The sequence below is a fragment of the Nicotiana tabacum genome, chromosome 5, assembly GCF_000715075.1.
Source record: "Nicotiana tabacum cultivar K326 chromosome 5, ASM71507v2, whole genome shotgun sequence".
Lineage (NCBI taxonomy): Eukaryota > Viridiplantae > Streptophyta > Magnoliopsida > Solanales > Solanaceae > Nicotiana > Nicotiana tabacum.
Genome location: NC_134084.1, coordinates 61,113,649 through 61,132,645, shown reverse-complemented (window position 1 = coordinate 61,132,645; position 18,997 = coordinate 61,113,649). Strand labels below are relative to the sequence as shown.

The 18,997-nt window shown below is 40.6% G+C and overlaps 1 long non-coding RNA gene across 1 annotated transcript; it reads right to left on the bottom strand.

The window, feature by feature from the left end:
- Positions 1–5,088: 5,088 nt before the first annotated feature.
- On the bottom strand, positions 5,089–7,513 carry LOC142180608 (uncharacterized). The gene is made up of 3 exons (XR_012709219.1): positions 7,159–7,513; positions 6,415–6,502; positions 5,089–5,878 (listed from the first exon to the last, which is right to left on the bottom strand). It is a non-coding gene; the product is annotated as an uncharacterized LOC142180608 (long non-coding RNA).
- Between the last annotated feature and the right edge of the window lie 11,484 nt (positions 7,514–18,997).

Below are 18,997 nucleotides of genomic sequence, written 5' to 3'. Positions count from 1 at the left end.
CATTTTCCTTGGACTAATGTCAATTTCCTTACGACAAATTCAACGTACAATACTGCAGGGTGCAACATCGCCATAAATTAATATTGCGAAGCGTAGCATCATGGTAATATAATATTGTGGGACATAATATCGACGTAATATTGTAGGGCGTCACACCGAGAGATCCCTAGCACGTATATAGAGGATACCAAGAGATCCCTAGCATATATTGTGGATACCAAGAGATCCCTGGCATGTATTGAGGGTACTAAGAGATCCTCGTGATACTGAGAGATCCCCGATTATTATCTTTGGGAAGGGTGGTATTCCTGGTAATTGTTTATGTTTCTGTTTAAGTTATAGTTATCCTTATTATCCTTTATTGATTCTTATTGTTATCTTTCAACTGTACTGTTTTATCTTATACTGCCGCACCTTATATTTCATTTAATCTCAGTAGGGCCCTGACCTTCTTCATCACTACCCGACCGAGGTTAGGTTTGGCACTTACTGAGTACTGCTGTGGTGTACTCATGCCCTTTCTGTGCATGTTTTTCATGTGTAGATCCAAGTACCTCCACTGAGACTCATCACGCTTGAGACGAGGCGCCTGTAGAGACTCTGATGTATATCTGCCGCGTCCGCAGACCAAAGAGTCCCTTTCTACTCCCCCTTTATAGTATTAGCCCTTCTGTATTTTTCCTTGCCTTTTAGATATTCTGGAGTTAGATGCTTGTAGACATTCTAAGGCTTGTGATCATGAGATTCTGGGTTTTGGGAAATATATTCAGATTTCGAGAGTTATTATTTTGTATGTCGAGCGGCACTTTTAAACCATGTTTTATTTCACTATTTTATTTTTATTATTTCTTCCACAAATTGGTTTATTTTCAGCATTGTTAGGCTTACCTAGTCTTAGGGACTAGGTGCCGTCATGATGGTTCATGGAGGACGAACAGGGGTCGTGACTGTTACCTTTGAGCTAAAGACATAAGGCTTCTGAACTTCAATTAAGGAATTGATAAATGATATAATGTCCCATCAACGTTACCTTTGAGCTAAAGACATAAGGCTTCTGAACTTCAACTAAGGAATTGATAAATGGTATAATGGCCCATGGAAAATGCTTATAAGCAAGCATTATTTTGGTGAGACTTATCTTTAAGTCTTGCTTTTTAGTTACACTTCCATAGCTAGCCACATGGCAATAATGACTAATGAGTCATTTTTTGTCATGGTGGCTTTGTGCCATATTTTTTTATGGGTATATTTTATAAATTTTTATCCACTTATTAGTTAACTATGTAATGTCCTGTTACCCCGTAATTAATTAATTACCCGCATAATTTGAAAATTATCTCAAATTACTTAAAATTCTACTTATTTTTAATATACTTTATATATACTTTATACATTATACTACCGTGGTCATATGGTACCTTGCATGGTACTAGTTCATAATCATCGGGTATTATCGCTTGACCCGTATTTTATCTCAAATTGGCTACTTTCAACGAAACTCGTTTTTTTTAATTCGTGTACCCCTTTATCCTTCATGAAACTTCTTTATCGCTTGTTATAAATAGCGTAAATACGTTAACCTCAAGATAATCTCATTCCCGAGTCTACGTCAATTAACTAAAGACGAAGCTTTTAACGTACGAAAACGCAAAATGTAACATCCTCCTCCTCTTAGAAACATTCGTCCTCTAATGTTCAACTCCCCGTTATCTATATAACTTTGGAAGGGTCGCCTTTGTAAAAACACTACTACCAACTCTCCCTGTAAAAGCTTAATAATCCAACGCCACACAGGACCACAATTATCAATAACGACAATGGCCTCACATGACCAACGACAATAACCAATAAAAGAATTTGCACACGTACCTTATGATTATGATATCTCAGTTGGAACCTTCTCTGGAGGAGGAAATAAGTACGGATATCTAGACATCATGTCTTCCTCGGCCTCCCAAGTCACTTCTTCCACATTGTTGTTTCTCCAAAGTACATTCACCGAAGCTACGTCTTTAGTTCTCGATCTCCGGATCTGTCCGTCTAATATTGCAATGGGAGTTTCTTCATATGATAGTGCTCTGTGACCTGAACATCGTCAACTAACACAATTCTGGAGGATCTTCAATACATTTACAGATCATAGACACAAGAAAGACTGGATGCACAAACTCCAAGTCTGAAGGCAAGTCTAATTCATAGACTACCTGGCTTACTTTGCGTATGATCCTTTATGGTCCCGTGTACCTAGGGCTAAGTTTTTCTTTCTTTCCGAACCTCATAACACCTTTCATCGGTGATCCTTTTGGAATACCCAGTTGTCCACCTGAAATTCCAAGTCTCGTCATTGATTATCCGCATAAGCCTTCCGACAGCTTTGAGCTGCTAATAGTTTTTCCTGTATAAGCTTAATTTTCTCGATTGCCTGTTGTACCAATTCTGGTCCTACTAACATAATTTCCCCAACATCAAACCACCATATAGGAGACCTACACTTCCATCCATAAAGAGCTCTATATGGAGCCATCCGAATTCTAGAATGGAAGCTATTATTATATGCAAACTCAATAGGTGGCGGATGATCATCCCAGCTATCTTTGAAGTCTATAACACAATAGGATAATGAGTTTCTCCCATAAACTGCCGATGCAGCCCTGCAACATTAGGGACACATAATCGTCCTCGATATCTGAGGACCCCATCTTCTATAATTTCAAATGGTGTCTTCTCCTTTTGAGGGGTGGTATCCCTATAATGAACTAACATAGGATCCTCGTACTGGCGTTCCTTTACTTCAGTTACTAACGAGGATGTTGTCATATCCTGAATAGAAATTCCAATATGACCTGAGTCTAGTAACCGAACTCCAAGACTAGCTACCCGGTGAACCTCATTGGCTATTATCCCTTCTTTTTTCTAGCTGTAAATATGACAGTCTACCCATAGATCTATGGATGAGGGTGTCGGTTACTACGTTCACTTTCCCCGAATGGCATGAAATATTAACGCATAATCTTTAAGTAGCTCCTACCATCTTCTTTGACGTAAATTCAATTCTTTTTTTCTTGAAGATATACTGGAGGCTCTTATGATCCGCATAGATATCAACATGATTGCCATATAAGTAGTGCCTCCACATCTTTAGTGCATGAATCACCAAGGCTAACTCTAAATTGTGAGTCAGTTAGTTCTTCTTGTGCTTTCTTAGTTGTCTAGAAGCATAAGCTACAACCTTACCATGTTGCATCAGCACACGACCCAATCCAACGCCTTAAGCGTCACAATAGATAACATAACCATCGGTCCTTTCTGGGAGCAGTAGAACCGGTGCTAAAGTTAATCTGTCCTTTAATGCCTGGGAACTCCGTTCGCAAGCATCGGTCCATTAAAACTTGGCTCCCTTCTGAGTTCACTTATATGGGTATTCTAATCCTTCACAATTGATGAAATTCTCCTCTTTGAATGCCCACAATTCATCCTTTATTTATCACAATTACGCCCTTATTCCACTACCAAGGCAGCATTTCATCTATTCCAAATTTTACTAGTCTTAGATTCCTCTAAGTTCATTCAGGCTATACTGAGTCATTTTATAATTTAGAGAAACCATCAGCTCTTTTATGAGCTTAACCCTAAGGACTTATCCATTCTCTTCCCATTTTTACTCATCTTTTTCTTATCCTTCCTCCTATCTTCCTTAAACCTTATCGCTCTACCATACATTAACTTGCGACCCACACATCTCTATTTATACTTATTCGCAACCTTCCTTCAACTTACTTGCACTATATATTTCCTTATGTTATTCTGGAACATCAAGCGAAACACGACATACCACTTTGGCCAAGGTGCTAAAAGAGAAGAAAGTTCTGTTAAAAGTTTCCTATAATAACATGTCAAATGGAGAAGCTGCGAACCTCTATCTGTGTCGGGGGTCTAGGTCAAGTCTTTACTGCCCTAATCTTTTGTGTAATCACCTAGATGTCTTCACCTGAAATGATATGCCCAAAGAAGGCCACAAAGTTCAACTAGAATTCATACTTAGAGAATTTATCATACAACTTCTCCTTTTGTAGAAATCTGAGCATAGTACACAAATTATCTGCTTCCTCCACCTCTAAACGAGAATACACCGATATATCATCGATAAATATAATTACAAACAGATCTGAAAAGGGCCTAAACACACGGTTCATCAAATCCATGAATACTACGGGGCATTGGTCCAACCGAATGACATAACACGAAACTCGAAGTTCTCATAACTAGTCCGGAGTGCAATCTTCGGGATATCTTCCTCCTTAACCCTTACCTAATTGTACCTGGATCTCAAGTCTTTCTTTTAAAATCACTTGGAACCTTGCAAGTGATCAAATAAATCATCAACCCTCGGGAGCGGGTACTTATTCTTGATCGTCATCTTATTCAGTTGCCTATAATCATACACATTCGTAAGGAACCATCTTTCTTTCTCACAAACAACACAGGTGCTCCCCATGGTGACGTACTAGGTCTGATAAAATCTTTTTAAAGCAAGTCCTTTAATTGTTCTTTCAATTCTTTCAGCTCTGCGGGGTCTATTCTATAGGGAGGAATAGATATTGGGTGAGTATCTGGTAGTAGGTCAATAGAAAAACTCAATTTCTCGCTCTAGTGGAAGACCCGGATGCTCATCGGAAAAAAACATCGAGAAACTCATTAACTACAGGAAAGGATTGAATGGTTGGTAACTCTACTTCCACATCCCAAACACAAACTCAGTGATAAATATATTCCTTTCTGATTATCTTCCTTGCCTTGATATAGGAGATAAATTTACCTCTTGGTGATGCGGTATTACTTTTCCATTCTAAAACAGGCTCTCCTAGAAACTGAAATCAAACCATCTTTGATCTACACTTGATGTTAGCATAACAAAAGGCCAATCAATCCATACCTATTACAATATCAAGTCCTACCCAACCGAACACCACGTATCTTATCCTTGTTTAATATCAATTCTATCACGGGCCATTTTGGGCCACATTCATATATATATATATATATATATATATATATATATATATATATATATATATATATGTAACAATATTAAAATATAACTTGCATAACTAATTTACAAAAAGGTTTATATACATAGGGGTCGACTAGGCCGGAGACATGTCATACCCAAAACTATATACAGGATAATGTCTGCAAAACCTCTAAGTAGGCATAACCATAATATATACAAGTTGGTACGGGGCTCCCTACGTCCTCATAAAACAACCTAACACATTTAGAACCCTGACTTAGTAATATTCCAAGAAGAGGTAGAACTCATCAACCAAAAACTAACACTTGGAGGAAGTCTGAAGTAGAGGGTCCTTGCCTTGTCCTATATAAGAACCTCGATCGGACACACTTCAAAGCGGAATATTCATGCCCTTATAAGTTACCTTCCTCCTCTTGACCCGACTACTATCTTCTTCCTCTGCGTATCCCATAACATACACCGACGAACCTTGATTGACGGACACCCAAGACTGTGGACTATCTGGAACCTCAGAAGAGCTAGAGTCCACAAATACCTTGACATAGTTTTGAGCCTGAGGTAAACCCGACTATGCCAATCCATGCACTAATCCCCTCATACCCTGATCAACGGGCTGTGATAACGAAACTAAGGGCCTTGGTGTGGTTGGAACTCCTCTCACCCCATCTGTTGCCGGAGTGATTGAAATAGCTCGAACGGATGACTCATACGGATCCTCGGATAGATCCTCCTCAATGGAACCCATGATCTTCGATGGGTGTGACTCCATAGTATAACTTATATCTCTATTGAATACCTTCATAGCCTTTTTACAAGTGCTAGTGGCTGTAGTCTTTGGAGGCATCGCTGAAAACATAACACATTATTAAGAACATGAATTATTATATCGCATGATCTAAGACAAGAAGAGAGGATAACATCCTATATGTCCTGTAGCCTCATGTCTGTAAGTGTGGTGCATAACACACCCATCAACAAGGCTCTACTAGACACGGTCTGCAGACAACCATAGGACAGAACTTCTCTGATACCACTTTTGTCATGACCCAAACCAATGGGCCGTGACGGGTGCTTGAGTCCTACCTTTCAAACACCCATAAATATGCGTCTAAGATATGAACCTGAATAACATTTGCTGAATTCCGAAAATAACATACATGAAGGAGACCTGCCAACAAGGCATATGTACGTGTAAATGCAGAATACAGTGGGCGAGCCGGCAAGGCTGCTATAGATAACTATACATCCAAAACAGAAAGCCAACAAGGCCACATACAACCCAACTAGGCATATTGTCTACAGACCTCTAATAGAAACGTAACTGTATAAATACGGTACTGAGCCATGTCATACCCATATATATATATATAAACATATCATACCAAAATCAAAAGAAGCTCCGGATCGAGTGGAGCACGCCAACTTTCGTTGGTTAGGGATCCTAAAAAGGTGGACCGTCAGCTTGCCTACCTGCACATGCGGGCATGAAATGAAGGCCCCGTGAAATAGGGCGTCAGTACGAAAAATGTACTGAGTATGTAAGGCATAAAAATTTGTACGTAAAAGACATAGATGAAACATGGAATATAGAAACACGTCTTTAAATCTAAATAACTTTGTAAATTCTAAAACATTTATAATATCATGCACATGCGAATAAATGTCGTGCCATGCATAGGTATGTGTGTACATTATATCATCAAGCCACTGAGGGAATCCCATCATATCGTCTCGACCACTGTGGGAAACATCATCAACATATACTAGCTGATCAGGTGGTGGTGTGTATATAACACCGTAACCTTTTCACATATCCCATATACATATATTTACATATATATGCATATATAACTCCATCTGGTCATGGGTCAATGCACATGTATAAATGGGTGTAATGCATGAAAAATACGTAAAAATTTCAATATTCCTTCCGGATAAACTTTTTCAACTGCGTATTATTCTGAGACCCATGAACAAACGATAATAATAATTCACATGGGGAATCAAGAATATAGACACCCCTGGTATTTCTATGAATAGAATAACTTATGGAAGCTGTGTATTTGCTTGTTTCTTCAGTATAATTTGGACCATACCAAAAGAAAGAAGGGATGGCCTTAACATACCTGGAGTAGGGAAAATTTCGTATAAAATTCTGTTGGAGAATCTTCGTTGATTGAACTTAGAACTCAAAAATCAGATTAAGTTCCTGCAATCCGAATCCTTGAACGAAATTGTTCTTGCTTCTTTAAAATTTATAAACGAAACTTGGCTTTGAATTCGTTTAAATTATGGACGAAATTGCTTTTGAATGAAGCCTTTCTTTTGAAACGAAATTTGCTTCTACTTCAATGTTACCTTTGAGCCAAAGACATACGGCTTATGAACTTCAATTAAGGAACTGATAAATGATATAATGGCCCATCAACGTTACCTTTGAGCTAAAGACATAAGGCTTCTGAACTTCAACTAAGGAATTGATAAATGATATAATGGCCCATGGAAAATGCTTATAAGCAAGCATTATTTTGGTGAGACTTATCTTTAAGTCTTGCTTTTTAGTTACACTTCCATAGCTAGCCAAATGGCAATAATGACTAATGAGTCATTTTTTGTCATCGTGGCTTTGTGCCACATTTTTTTATGGGTATATTTTATAAATTTTTATCCACTTATTAGTTAACTGGATAATGTCCTGTTACCCGGTAATTAATTAATTACCCGCATAATTTAAAAATTATCTCAAATTACTTAAATTTCTACTTATTTTAAATATACTTTATATATTCTTTATACATTATACTACCGTGTTCATATGGTACCTTGCATGGTACTAGTTCATAATCATCGGATATTATCGCTCGACCCGTATTTTATCTCAAATTGGCCACTTTCAACAAAACTCATTTTTTTAATTCGTGTACCCATTTATCCTTCATGACAATTCTTTATAGCTTGTTATAAATAGCGTAAATACATTAATATCAAGTTAATCTCATCCCCGAGTCTGTGTCAATTAATTGAAGACGAAGCTTTTAACGCACGAAAACGCGAGATGTAACAATTTAATACAAAGATAACTAAATGACAAGTAACAATTATGGCATGGAAGTCAAATAAGAATGTAGAAATTAAGGGATGAAACAATATATGTTATGAAGTAACAAAAACATGGAAGAAAGTACATAACGGCGCATATACACTTGTCGCCTTGCATATACATCGTTTCCCACGTAATTTACGTAACATGTAGTTCAAGGGTTCCTAATTCCCTTAAATCAATGTTAGACTCAACATTTATCTCACTCTAATACTCAAGCAATCAATCAACCACGGCCCTTCCTTTAGAACAAGCCTCCAAACCAACCAATTATAGCAAATTATTGACCAAATGAGTTAAAATAAGCTTTGAAAACTACCCACAAATGAGTGGGGTTTAATTGAGATCATTTTTTAAAAAGTCACCCTGGATCACTTGGTTAAAATTGAGATTCGGAACAAAATCCGATTACCCATTCACCCTCGAGCACGGTTATGTGATTCGTTTCGAAATCTGACCACAATTCGAGGTCTAAATCTCAATTTAGCAAAAAAATCCCAATTCTACCCAAATACCTAATTTCTACCATGGAAATCCCAAATTTGATGTTGGAATCTCATGAAACGTAATGGGCAATTGAAAAGAAATTGATTAACGTCACTTACCAAATTATTTGTGATGAATAGTGTAACGACCCGGCCGGTCGTTTCATAAGTACCACTCCATTTCCCCTATTTGTTCTTCTTTATGTCTTGTTCAGCTGTATTATATGGTATCCGGTTGGTTGGTTTGGGTTCGGAGTAGTTTTGGAAAGGAATGAGACACTTAGTCTCTTTTGAGTAAACTTATGTTGAAAAGTCAACCAGATGTTGACATATGTAAAAAAGGTTTCGAATGTGAATTTCGGTGGTTCGGATAGCTTGATTAAGTGATTTGGGACTTAGGAATATGATCAGAATATATTATGGAAGTCTGTGATAGATTTAGGCTTGAATTGCGAAATTGGAATTTTGGCGCTTTTCGGTTGGTAGTGAAAATTTTGATATCGGGGTTGGAATGGAATTTCGAAAATTGCAGTAGCTCCATTATGTCATTTTTCATATGTGTGAAAAATTTTAGATCATTCGGATGAGGTTTGATAGACTTTTTGATCAAATTTGAAATTTGGAAGTTTTGGAATCCTTAGGCTTGAATCCGAGGGTGATTTGATGTTTTGATGTTGTTTTGAGGGTTTCAAAGGTTGGAACAAGTTTGAATGATGTTATGGGACGTGTTGTCATGTTTGTGTGAGGTCCCGAGGGCCTCGGGTAAGTTTAGGGTGGTTAACGGATCAAATCCTTATTTTGGAGAGTTGCAGATTTTCTAGTTTCAGTTGCAAACATTTTTGTTCTTCGCGATCGCGTAGAAGTGTTCGCGATCGCGTAGGCTCAATTGGTTAGAGGTGAGAATTGTTCAACATGATCGTAGAGGTCAAGACGCGATCGCGATAGGCTGTGAAGTTGTTATTCGCAAACGCGTGGCCAGGATCACATTCGCGTAGAAGGGAATGAGCTGGTGAAAGGTGAATAGGTTTGTTCTATGCGATCGCGTGGGTGAGGTCGCGATCGCGTGGGTTAGAAAGGCAGTGCTTTGCGAACGCGTGGAGGCTTACGCGATCGCATAGGGTCAATATGAGGGCAGTCAATGTTTGTGCTTCGCGATCGTAAAATTGTTCCCATGATCGCGTTGAAGGAATTATCACCTGGGCAGAATGTTTAAATAGAGGTCTTCGCGATTTTTTAGTCAGTTTCCACCATTCTTGAGTGGTTTTGAAGATTTTTGAGAGGTATTGAAGAGGGATTCTAAGGGAAACACTTGGAGGTAAGATTTTTGAACTCAATACTCGATTCTATGATGATTTCTAGCTAATTAGACATGAAATTAATGGGACTTAAAGCCTAAAATTGGGTGATTAGGGCTTGAAATTGGAGAGTGTAAATTGGGGATTTGAGGGACCATTTGAGGTCCGATTTTGATGTTCTTGGTATGTACAGACTCGTGGAAGGATAAGGATTCTATTGATGTGATTTTTATCGTATTTCGGGACGTGGACCCGAGGGTCGGGTTTTACCAATTTCGGGATTCTTGATGAAAATTGATTATTTTCGCATGGGCTTCGTTCCCTTAGCATATATTGATGTTATGATTCTGATTTTGGATAGATTCGATGCGAGTTGAGGCCGAATCGAGAGACAAGGCATCGCAAAGTAGTATTTCATCCGATTTGAGGTAAGTAACGATTGTAAATCTAGACCTGAGGGTATGAAACCCCAGAATTTTCAACTGTTTGATAAATGAGGTGACGCACATACTAGGTGACGGGCGTGTGGGCGTGCACCCGTAGGGATTGTGACTTGGTCCGTCCCGTGGCGACTGTATAGTTGCATATTTTGATATATTGTATATGATATCCATGTGTTTTAAAAATTGGTTTGTTAACTTGGGTTGAATACCATATTTGGGGCCTTGTGCCAAACTGTTTAGGCCCTTAGGGGTATTTTACTACTTCCCTCACCCTGTTTTGATTTGAAAGCATATCCTCAGTCATGTTTTACCTGTTTATTGTTTAATCAGGCTTCATCACTCTACTTCTTAAAAAAATATGAAAACTGTTTGGGCTGAGTTTCCCTGATTTTCACTGATATGCTTGCCGTGAGGTTAATGACTGAGAGAGATTGAGAACCTAATGGTGAGGAGTATATATATTATGGATCAGACTGCATGCCGCAGCGATATTATATACATATTATGGATCGGGTTGCACGCCGCAGTGATATGACACTTGGGTTGTAGGAGCCCATCTGGAGTCTGTACACCCCTAGTGAGCGTAGTCGACTATATATTATGGATTGGGATACACGTTGCAGTGGTTATTATTATTATTATGAGATATCTATTAAGCCGAAGTACTGAGTGTGAGTACTAATTGACGTGAGCTGAGTTACGAGTGAATGAGAGGCTTGCTCGAGAGGCTATACTTATGAGTGATACCTAGCCCGAGAGGCTTGTTTATGTCCTTTTTTTGCATTCACTCCTCTTTTATACTGAGTCTGTATTGTAAAATGTTGAATAAACTTTTCTTAAAGGATTTTAAGTGAAAATGGAGTTTTACGAGATAATTGGCTATTGAACTGCAGATTTTGACTTGATATTTCTGTTGAAATTTTCTTGATAAGTATGCATATAATTTTAAACGCTCGTCACTACACTCAGACTTTATTTACTTTAGTTACTTACTGAGTTGACATACTCACGTTACTCCCTGCACATTGTGTGTAGATCCAGGTGCCTGAGCATCAGAGTGAGAGCTTCCAGCACTCTCAGAGTCTTATCCGGAGATCGTAAGGTAGCTACACGACATTCGCAACCCTGCCTTTCTCCTTCATATTCTAGTATTTTATATTTCAGACTTGTTTGTATTGAGTAGATAGTGTTGAGTGTATTTAGTGTCTCATGACTAGTGACACTAGATTTGGGATATGTTGATTTTAGTTTTGTACTTGTTTCCGTGTATTTCTATTGATATTTTAAAATAAGAGAATTGAGATTTAATCTGTTTAGAAAAGTAAGTTTTACAAAAGATCTTCCATGTCGTTTGTGTTGTTTCGACTGGCCTAGTACACTATAGGCACTATCATGATCGGGTCAATTTTAGGGTCTTGACAAGTTGGTATCAAAGCCTAGATTACATAAGCCTCACGAGTCAAGAGTTGGTTTAGTAGAGTCTCGCGGATTGGTACGGAGACATCTATACTTATCCTCGGAAGGCTGCAGAACCTTTAGGAAAAAAACTTCATATTCTTGAATTCCTGTCATGCGAACCTGTTGATTCTAGTACTAAACTTCTGTTATTCTATTCTCTCACAGATGGTGAGGACACAAGCTACCAGTCAGGACGGACGACCACCAGTTGGGGCCACTAGAGGCCGAGGATGTGGTCGAGGCCGTGGTAGGGGCAGGGGTGTATCCCACATAGTAGCTAGGGCAGCACCTACAGATCCATCAGCCGCCCCAGTTCATTATAATGTCCCAGTTATGGACGCTCAAATAGTAACAACTCAGGAACCGGCTGTACCTATTGCGATTCCAGGCCTTCAGGAGACTCTAGCCCATATTCTATCAGTATGCACTGGTTTGGCTCCGGCGGTCTCAGTTACTACGACCGCAACTATTTTTCATGTCGGGGGAGATACTTAGACTCCCCCTACTCGCAAACTGAGAAGGTAGTGCAGGGACTTCAGACACCGGGGGCACCTCCAGCCCAGCCAATTGCACCAGCCCAGGACTAAGTGGTACCAGTTATGCCTGACGACAAGCAGTGCCGATTGGAGAGGTTTGGTAGACTTCAGCCTCTGATTTTCAATGGTGCAGAGAGTGAGGATGCCTAGGGTTTCTTGGACAAGTGTTAGAGGATTCTTCGTACAGCGGGCATTCTGGAGACCAGTGGGGTAGCATTTACCACTTTTCAGTTTTCTGGAGCTGCCTTTACTTGGTAGGAGGCTTATGAGAGGCGTAGGCCTGTTGATGCATCGCCCCTTACCTGGCAGCAGTTCTCCGTTCTCTTTTTGGAGAAGTATGTACCACAGTCTCGCAGGGAGGAGCTGCGCAGGCAGGGATTTAGGTGGCGTTGTTGTTCTATGCTTGGCTTGTATGAGATGAGGTTTTCAGAGTTAGCTCATCGTGCTGTTTGGTTGGTTCCTATGGATAGAGAGAGTATTAGGAGGTTCGTTGAAGGCCTCACATATCAGCTTCGGATTCTCATGAACAAGGAGAGGGTATCAGGTGCTACTTTGAGGAGGTTGTTGACATTGCTCGTGAGATTAAGTTAGTTCGTCGCTAGGAGTGAGATGAGAGGGAAGTTAAGAGGCCTCGGGGATTTGATAGTTTTGGTGGTGCTCCTTCGAGAGGTTAGTTTCAGCACGGCAAAAGCTGTCTATTCAAACATGCTCAGTCAGCTTGCCCAGTTCATCACGGGCAACATCGGGCCATGGTTCTCACAGCTCACATCAAGTTCATTCATCACTCAGTGCCCTACCAACCCAGAGTTCATCCCGTGCTCTATCGGTTCAGGGTTCCTCCATGCTAGGTCCTTCTACCGGTCATTTCGGTGCTTTGGATTCCCTTCAGTCCCCGTTCCCCGCACCAAGAAGTTTTTACGAGTGTGGAGAATTTGGACATATGAGGGGGCAATATCCTCGTCTTCTTGAGGGTCCGTCTCAGCAGAGGAGTTAGCTCTCGACTTTAGCTCTAGTCATTTCACCACCCGCTCAAGCAGCTAGGGGTAGAGGTCAGTCAACTAGGGGTCACCCCAGATGGGGAGGTCAATCAGGTGGTGGTCAGGCCCGTTTTTATGCACTCCCAACCAGACCAGATGTTATTGCTATAGATATTGTGATTACAGGTATTGTCTCAGTCTGCCATAGAGATGCCTCTGTATTATGTGATCCTTGTTCCACTTTTTCATATGTGTCATCATATTTTGCTCGTTAATTGGATACGCCCCATTAGTCTCTTGTTTCATCTATTCGTGTATCTACTCCGGTAGGCGATACTATTATTGTGGACCGTGTGTATCGGTCGTATGTGGTGACTATTAGGGGTTTGGAGACCTGAGTGGACCTTATGTTGCTTTGTATGGTGGACTTTGATGTGATATTGGGCATGGATTGGTTATCTCCATGTCGTGCTATATTGGACTGTCATGCTAAGACAGTGACGTTGGCTATGCCGGGTGAGCCACAGATTAAGTGGCGAGGTTTCACTGATTTTGTCCATAGTAGGGCGATTTCATTCTTGAAGGCCCCGCAGATGGTTGGGAAAGGTTGTATTTCATATTTAGCCTTTGTGAGGGATGTCAGTGCAGAGACTCCTAGTATTGATTCTATTCCTGTAGTGAGGGATTTTCCCGATGTGTTTCCTATAGACCTGTTGGGCATGCCACCGAATAGGGATATTGACTTTAGTATTGATTTGGTATCGGGCACTCAGCCTATTTCTATTCCACTGCATCGTATGGCACCGGCGGAGTTGAAAGAGTTGAAAGAGTTGAAGGAGCAGCTTCAAGAACCCCTTGATAAGGGTTTTATTCAGCCTAGTATGCCATCTTGGGGTGCACATGTTCTATTTGTGAAGAAGAAGGATGGCACGATGAGAATGTGCATTGATACAGGTAATTGAACAGAGTTATAATCAAGAACAAGTATCATTAGCCTCGTATCGATTATTTATTTGACCAGCTTCAGGGAGTGAGAGTGTTCTCCAAGATTGATCTCCGTTCCGGGTATCACAGTTGAAGATCAGGGACTCGGATATTCTTAAGATAGCTTTCAGGACCCGATATGGTCATAATGAGTTCCTTGTGATGTCTTTTGGGCTGAACAATGCCCTAGCAGCATTCATGCATTTGATGAACAGCGTGTTTCGACCTTATCTCGACTCGTTCATTATTGTATTCATTAATGATATTCTGGTATACTCGCATATGCAGGAGGAGTGTGCGGAGCACTTGAGAGTTGTGTTGCAGAGATTGAGGGAGGAGAAGCTTTATCCAATGTTCTCCAAGTGTGAGTTTTAGCTCAGTGCAGTGGATTTCTTGGGGCACGTGGTGTCTAGTGAGGGTATTCAGGTTGATCCGAAAAAGATAGAGGCGATTCATAGTTGGCCCAGACTGTCCTCAACCATAGAGATTCGCATCTTCCTTGGTTTGGTGGGATATTATCGTCGGTTCGTTCAGGGATTTTTCATCTATTGCATCACCCTTGACCAAATTGACTCAAAAGGGTGCTCCATTCAGGTGGTCGGATGAGTGTGAGGCAAGCTTTCAGAAGCTCAAGACTGCTTGACCATGGCTCCAGTGTTAGTTTTGTCATTAGCTTCAGGTTCATATATCGTATATTGTGACTCTTCGAGAGTTGGTATTGGGTGTGTGTTAATGCAAGAGGGTAGAGTGATTGCTTATGCTTTTTGTCAGAAGTCTCATGAGAAGAACTACCCCATTCATGATCTAGAGTTGGCTGCCATTGTTCACTCGTTGAAGATTTGGAGGCATTATTTTTATGGTGTGTCTTGTGAGGTGTTTACGGATCATCATAGCCTCCAACACTTGTTTAAATAGAATGATCTCAATTTGAGGCAACGGAGGTAGTTGGAGCTGCTAAAGGACTATGATATCACTATCTTGTACCATTCGGGGAAGGCCAATGTAGTGGTCGATGCCTTGAGTAGGAAGGCGTTGAGTATGGGCAGTATTGCATTTATTCCTGTTGGGGAGAGACCTCTTGCAGTTGATGTTCAGGCCTTGGCCAATCGGTTTGTGAGGTTGGATATTTTAGAGCCTAGGCAGGTCCTAACTTGTGTGGTTTCTCGGTCTTCCTTGTTTGATCGCATCAGAGAGCGCTAGTATGATTATCCTCATTTTCTAGTCCTTAGGATAAAGTTCGGTACGATGATGCCAGAGATGTGACTATAGGTGGTGATAGGGTATTGAGAATGCAGGGCCGTATATGTGTGCCCAATGTGGATGGGCTTCGGGAATTGATTCTAGAGGAGGCCCATAGCTAGCGGTATTCCATCCATCCGGGTGCCGCGAAGATGTATCAGGATTTGAGATAGCACTATTGGTGGAGGAGAATGAAGAAGGATATAATAGGATTTGTATCTCGGTGTCTCAATTCTCAGCAGGTGAAATATGAGCACCAAAGACCAGGTGGCTTACTTCAGCAGATATATATTCCAGAGTGGAAGTGGGAGCGAATCACAATGGACTTTGTATTTGGGCTCCCACGGACTTTGAAGAAGTTCGATGCTATTTGGGTGATTGTGGATCGGCTGACCAAGTCTACGCATTTCATTCATATGTGTACTACCTATTCTTTAGAGTAGTTAGCAGAGATTTATATCTGAGAGATTGTTCGCTTGCATGGTGTCCCAGTTTCCATCATTTCAGATAGAGGTACTCAGTTTTGGAGGGTCATGTAGTGAGAATTGGGTACTCATATTGATTTGAGCATAGCTTTTCACCTTCAGACGGACGGGCAGTCCGAGTGCACTATTTAGATATTGGAGGACATGTTGCGCGCTTGTGTCATTGATTTTAGAGGGTCACGGGAACAATTTCTACCACTCGCAGAGTTTGCTTATAATAACAGTTATCAGTCGAGTATTCAGATGGCTCCATATGAGGCTTTATATGGGAGGCGGTGTAGATCTCCAGTTGGTTGGTTTGAGCCAGGTGAGGCTAGGCTTTTGGGTACAGACTTGGTGCAAGATGCCTGGGACAAGGTGAAGGTGATTCAGGAGCGGCTTCGTACAGCGCAGTCGAGACAAAAGAGTTATGCTGATAGGAAGGTTCGTGATGTGTCCTACATGGTTGGGGAGAAGGTTCTACTGAAAGTTTCACCCATGAACGGTGTTATGAGATTTGGGAAGAAAGGTAAATTGAGCCCTCGATTCATTGGGCCTTTTGAGGTGCTTCAGAAGACTGGGAAGGTGACTTATAAGCTTGTTTTTCCACCTAGCTTGTCGATTGTGCATCCGGTATTTCATGTTTCTATGCTCCAGAAGTATATTGGTGATCCGTCTCATGTTTTGGATTTCAGCACGGTTCAGTTAGATGATGATTTGACCTATGGTGTGAAGCCAGTGGCTATTTTGGAGTGGCAGGTTCGAAAGTTGAGATCAAAGGATATAGCTTCAGTGAAAGTGCAGTGGAGAGGTCGGCCCGTGGAGGAGGCTACCTGGGAGACCAAGTGGGAGATGCGGAGCAGATATCCTCAACTATTTGAGGCTTTAGGTATGTTTCTTGACTCGTTCGAGAATGAATGTTTGTTTAAGAGGGGGAAGATGTAACGACCCAGCCGGTCGTTTCATGAGTTACCACTCTGTTTCCCCCATTTCTGCTTCTTTATGTCTTGTTCAGCTGTATTATGTGGTGTCGGGTTGGTTGGTTCGGGTTTGGAGTGGTTTTGGAAAGGAATGAGACACTTAGTCTCTTTTGAGTAAGCTTAAGTTGGAAAAGTCAACTGAATGTTGACTTATCTAAAAAAAGGTCTCGAATGTGAATTTTGGTGGTTCATATAGCTTCATTAGGTGATTTGGGACTTAGGAGCGTGATCGGAATGTATTTTGGAGGTTCGTGGTAGATTTAGGCTTGAATTGGCGAAATTGGAATTTTGGTGCTTTTCGGTTGGTAGTGAAATTTTGATATCGGAGTCAGAATGGAATTTCGGAAATTGGAGTAGGTCTATTTGTATCATTTTTGGCGTGTTTGCAAAATTTCAAGTCATTCGGACGAGGTTTGATGGACTTTTTGATCGAATTCGGAATTCGGAAGTTTTGGAATCCTTAGGCTTGAATCCGAGGGTGATTTGATGTTTTGATGTTATTTTGAGCGTTTCGAAGGTTGGAACAAGTTTGAATGATGTTATGGGATGTGTTGGCATGTTTTTGTGAGGTCCCGAGGGCCTCAGGTGAGTTTCGGGTGGTTAACGGATCAAATCCTTATTTTGGAGAGTTGCAGATTTTCTAGTTTCAGTTGCAAACATTTTTGTTCTTCGCGATCGCGTAGAAGTGTTCATGATCGCGTAGGCTCAATTGGGTAGAGGTGAGAATTGTTCAACATGATCGTAGAGTTCAAGACGCGATCGCGATAGGCTGTGAAGTTGTTGTTCGCGAACGCGTGGCCAGGATCACGTTCGCGTAGAAGGGAATGAGCTGGTGAAAGGTGAATAGGTTTGTTCTATGCGATCGCGTGGGTGAGGCCGCGATCACGTGGGTTAGAAAGGCAGTGCTTTGTGACCGCGTGGAGGCTTACGCGATCGTGTAGGGTCAAGATGAGGGCAGTCAATGTTTGTTCTTCGCGATCGCAAAGCTTTTCACGCGATCGCGATGAAGGAATTATCACCTTGGCAGAATGTTTAAATAGAGGACTTTGCGATTTTTTAGTCATTTTCCATTATTGTTGAGCGGTTTTGAAGCCTTTTGAGAGGGATTCGAAGGGAAACACTTGGAGGTAAGATTTTTGAACTCAATACTCGATTCTATGATGATTTCTAGCTAATTAGACATGAAATTAGTGGGATTTAAAGCCTAAAATTGGGGGATTAGGGCTTGAAATTGGAGTGTATATTGGGGATATGATGGACCATTTGAGGTCCGATTTTGATGTTCTTTGTATGTACGGACCCGTGGGAGGATAAGGATTCTATTGATATGATTTTTATCGGATTCCGAGACTTGGTCCCAGGGTCGGGTTTGACCAATCTCGTGATTCTTGATGTAATTTGATTATTTTCGCATGGGCTTCGTTCCCTTAGCATATATTGATGTTATGATTCTGATTTTGGATAGATTCGATACGAGTTGATGCCGAGTCGAGAGGCAAGGACGTCGTGGAGTAGTATTTCATCCGATTTGAGGTAAGTAACAATTGTAAATCTAGACCTGAGTATATGAAACCCTGAAATGTCGTACTGTTTGATAAATGAGGTGACGCACATGCTAGGTGACAGGCGTGTGGGCGTGCATCCATAGGAATTGTGACTTGGTCCGTTCCGTGGCGACTGTATAGTTGCATATTTTGATATATTGTCTATTGTGAGCATGTGATTTTCGCCCTACCAAATATACTCCAACAAAATTAAAGAAATAGATTTTTTCCAAATTATTTTCAATTTTATAGGATTTTGTAGAATTTTTTATTAATTGTTTGCATTTTGTGCACCTTTAATTTTGTTAAAATTATGAAAAAGGCCTCTAAAAATGTCATATGTCATGCATTGCATATTAGGTTTTGTGTTCATATATTAGGATTGATTGGTTAATTAATTGCTTTGATAAAATGAAAACCACAAAAAACATTGTTCATTTTTGCATTTTCTAGCTTTTAA